This window comes from Notothenia coriiceps, unplaced genomic scaffold (assembly GCF_000735185.1).
Source record: "Notothenia coriiceps isolate Sejong01 unplaced genomic scaffold, NC01 NC01_scaffold00038086, whole genome shotgun sequence".
NCBI classification, from domain to species: domain Eukaryota; kingdom Metazoa; phylum Chordata; class Actinopteri; order Perciformes; family Nototheniidae; genus Notothenia; species Notothenia coriiceps.
In genome coordinates this window covers 236,895-241,694 of record NW_011370787.1, presented here as the reverse complement: position 1 = coordinate 241,694, position 4,800 = coordinate 236,895, and positions in this window count along the sequence as shown.

Below are 4,800 nucleotides of genomic sequence, written 5' to 3'. Positions count from 1 at the left end.
TTGAGCGATGAAGAAGCAGGTGGAAAAAATGAAAGCGGACGGGGCAACAAATAAAAAGCACCTTTGAAAGAGAATGAGGTTGGTAAAACCCATTAAAAAAATCTCGCTCTCAGTTCGGTCCAACCTCTTCTCTGGGCTGTGGATTTAAATTGTATTTCACTACAGGCTTGGGGAAACCCCTATAAAGAACATCAACCAGTGATTTAAAAATGATGGGGATCAATTGATTTTTTTTTTTAGTGGAAAATATGTCGGGCAAAAGCTATTAGATGTCCAAATAAAATAATATCTCATATAGGCTAATGACTTCACTTAATTAACTTGGTTTTTACTATTGGCTGAACTAATATAAACACAGACCATTATTTGTGTTATTATAATTGGACTGCTCACTCATCCAAATGATGAAGAAGAACTTTGGAAATTAAATATTGTTTTTGCCAAATAATGCAAACACAAGATCTTCCTTTCCTTTCCTATCGAAGCCATTGTCTTGTGCCACTTGAGACGTTTTTTTTTAGGTTTGTAAACTGTAATAACTTTCCAAATGACAAAGGCGTATATATTAAGAGATGATATGGCAAATAGCCAATAGAGTCTTTAAGGCACATTTAACTTGCGCAGTGAATCCATCAACTAATGCTTTTGCTAATAGCCACATTAAGACTGTTGAAATAACTAGCTGTGAAAGTTTAAAATGAATAAGAGCTACCCTCTGGGGGAAGAGTGCTGTAGAGTGTAGAGTATGTACTGTAGAGTGTTGTATTATAGAATATTCATTATTTGAAATAGACTGAAAGAGAAGGTAACAATATAGCATTGTGTGAAATAAACAATGTTATAGAATCAAGTCGTTAACCTGGAAACACAGATTCCAGGACAGAGGAGAAGACAGTAGACTCCAGTTATTAGGGCGTCCATGTCAGATGGAGCATGTTCGCTAGTTTCTTCTCAGCGGTGCTTGGCTCATCTTTTCGGGACTGATAAGGTTACTGATGTCCTGAGGGGGGGGGGCATGTTGAGGTGGAGAACCTGATGAAGGTTAAACCCCTCCAACCTCTCCTCTTAATCACTGTCTTTAGCTCCGCAGGCACCTCTACTCTGACCCCATCACCTCTAGCCCTCAGAGATTAATCACACACACATTGCATATTCACACTTGCAGGTGTGGAGAGTGTGTGTTCATATTCTCATGTGCACCAAGTGGTCTGTGTGTGTGTCTGGCTCCTGTGGGAAGGATTGTGAGATAACATTGCAGCCTGAGTAGCCTCACAGTTGATCTAAATAGTCATATTGATGCACACTTATTGTGCCCCATAGGAACGATCTGCATGCATGTACACATATGTGCGAGAGGGGGTATGGGAGTGAATGCATGTAATGTTAATGAGAATTTTTCAAGTGACTTGTTGAGGGTGCAAGGTAACCTCTTTGTGTCTAAGGTTAGAACGAATAGACACAGTAAGGTTAGTAAAACTGCACAGATGTGAGTCCTGAGACTTGCTAAATGAATCACTCTTTAGTCTGGACACACACCCCGGGCCCCAGGGAAGGGCCTCTGTGAGCCCTCAGTACTCTTCGCTCATCTTTATGCCCTCATACATGGGACTTCCACAAGTGACATAGAAGCTGCTTCAGTGTGATTCACAGGGAACAAGAGCACTTCATTAAATAGCTCTTCAAAGGAGATAAGGGCAGGAGGGAAGGTCTTCTCCTAAAGTCAAACCTCACAACTACCTATCCTGGACAAGTGGGATATTTAAAAGGCATGAGGAATCAGGTAGTGGTCTCAAAGTGAACTCTTCTTTTGTTTGCGTTAGTTATAGTTTACTGTATACTTTTAGGAGGAGACAGATTTGTGTCTGCATTTGTGTCCTCAGCCTATTTATAGTGTGTTTAAGGCAGATAAAATGTGACTTTTAATTAAAAAGGTCTGCTAGATTTAGTGTTGCACTCAGGGAGAGACTGACAAAGAAAGAAAGGCAGATGATGACATAAACAGAGAGGAGGCCCAGAGTAAGGCTAACACACACCCAGCCAACAAGCATATCTCTTTTTGGTTTAATGAGCCTCATCTAGCCTGGACTCATCATCAGCTGGGATGGTGAAAACTGAAATAACACATCATTATGCCGACTCGAATCAGGGCTGTCTGCAGGTGTATATAAATGTGTTCCTTTCTGTCTCTTGTCAAGCTGCATTTGTCAGCGCTGAGAGAGAGATCAAAAAGTGCCTATCTGCAGTCAGCAGAGCTGGGCTCACACGCAGACAATACACCCCCAGGTTAAGGTTTTAATATTTTATAAAGTCTCATTAAGAAGTGAATAGAAGAGTTTGAGGTATAATGACACTGGCAAAGACGGAGTAATAAATTCAGATCCCATGCAAGCCTAATCAGCATACATACACAATCACAAGCTTTAGGGCATTTGAAACATGAGCCGAGTACACCAACGTTTTCCATTTACAGCACCAAAGATGAGGCTTCCCCTTCATCCAACTAAACTTTTAAAGCTTTTACCTTTCCTCATAAAAATCAAGCATCAATTTCCCACTAGGAGAAATGGAGCAGTGGGCTGCACTTATCTATTCCAATTTACCTTATTTAGGACCATGGAAAGGAGGAAAATATCTAACATGAAAACCATCTTTATATACACACATTAAACATTATATAAAACAACAACGTATACATACATACTTTAAAATTGGTAGACTGGTACCATAGCATTATTTATGAAAATATAAACATTGGCCACAATGCCACTATTGCAAAGCCACGTAATGACGAATGATAAAATAGGAGAAATTCACACACATACACGTTTTACTGATATCAGTCTCCGATTACAATTGCCATCTTCCCCTGTGGTTAGGCTGAATGACCTATGATGATACATTCAGCTCACTCTTTAAAAGCAATTACCAGCTCTGGCCCATAAAGCCAACACAGAATATGTTTCTTCCATTAGATGTACTATGATAGTCTCCTTTCAGATTCAATTAGCCCATTAACACAAATACTACCAAATGGTTGTGTGTGTGAGTTGCTATTTTCAATGCTACATTTTCTTTTTTTCTTCACAGTGGGAAAGTGTTGAAATGGAACAGAAAAAGAAGGAGGTGATTCATGCTCTATATACAAGTGCTTAGCCACTATAGTATGTATGAATACAGTATTTTATGTATTTACATTCATAATTGCCTTTGTATCTGTTTCGAATGTGAAATAAATATGAAATGAATGTACAGGCATAGTGTCCTTGTGTGTGTTCACATTGGCAGGTATATACTGCAAGAGAGTATGTGAAGTTTTAATTGAATTCCTTCTGCTATTGTGCAGGCCCACAACATTATGGCTTATCCGGCCTGGAACTGCTCCCAATGAAATCTAATCAACCTGCATGAAATGAGCCCTACCTGAGCAGAATGGTAGTGTGAGGCCTGCCGGCTGCAGGGGAATTCCTCCATTAGGTAGCAAGCGAGGAAATGAGGAAACGAGGAAACAAGGGAGCAGGAGGCAGAAGGGTCAAGGAAGAGGGGGGTTGCAATGCAAGTAGGAAAAGTGGAATAATGGTTACAGAGGTATAAAAGACAAGGGACGTGTTGAGGTAATCATAATATTAAATGTATTTTGTTTACAAAAAGGAAAGCAGTTTAATTTGTTTTTGTTTTATTAAAGTGGACCTATAATGCTATATTGGAAAAATATATTGTAGGGCCATATCTATACAAAACATGTCTGTGAAGTTCATTGCTTAAAATACCAAACAGATCACCCATTGTAGCCATGCTTCATACTGCTCATACCCCTCTTTTGCAGCCCTGTTAGAGAAACGGGGATTTTGGGTCCTTAGCTTGAAAAAAAGGGGCGGAGCTAATGCCTGATAAGAATTATACAGGAGATAAAGTTCAATTCTGCTGTGATAAAACGCCATCCTGTTCTAAACCACATCAAAGATTATTTCTGTATGGAGCTCAAATGCTTTTTCTCTTGCGGGTTTATCACAAGGTGAGTTCCTTTTTTTATTTCCTGATTTTTAAAAACACATGTGCTCTACAGTACATGTTAGCTCTGAGTGTTAGCGAGGCTTGCTAATGTAAACTAGAAAATGCATTTCCTGCAGAAAATGCGTGCGAATGCTGTAAACTGTGAACATTTATGGCTGAATTTAGCTGAAAATTGAAGGATTATTTGAATTATTTGAAGTATTAAAGTAACGTGTTATGGCAGGAAAGTTAAATCTGGTATATTCATTTTAATGTCACCTTATATATATTCATGTGTGTTAAATTTGAAGGGACAAAGTATATTTTCCCTCCCCAATATATTGAGGTGAAGTCTTTGTGTTTAGAGAGGGATGCAAGCAGGGGACATCCTAATTTGGGGATAGCTCCAAAACTCTGGAATGTTTCCCTCATAAAAGAAGAGGGTGCGTTACACATGCTTAGGGCAAATGTGTGTGTTTTCATTGCAGTAAATATATGTGCTGCATGATTACTTTTCAACTATACCTCTGTTTTTATTCTTTCATGTGCGGGTACTAAATGGCTACAAACATTGTGGAGAAATTAGCTTAAACATGTTTTATTACTCTATATGAAATGGAAGCAGCTTTTATGACAGGGACGAGAGAGCTGGGGGAGGGGACATTCTTCTTAAGATTTTCAGCATGTCAATTATCAGGGAAATCTACTTGTTTTAAATAGATGTGTGTGGTTAATTACTTTGTATTAATAATAACAGTATGTGTAAAGGAANATTTTGTTTTAAGAAGCGAGACTTGTTTTTGCCCATAA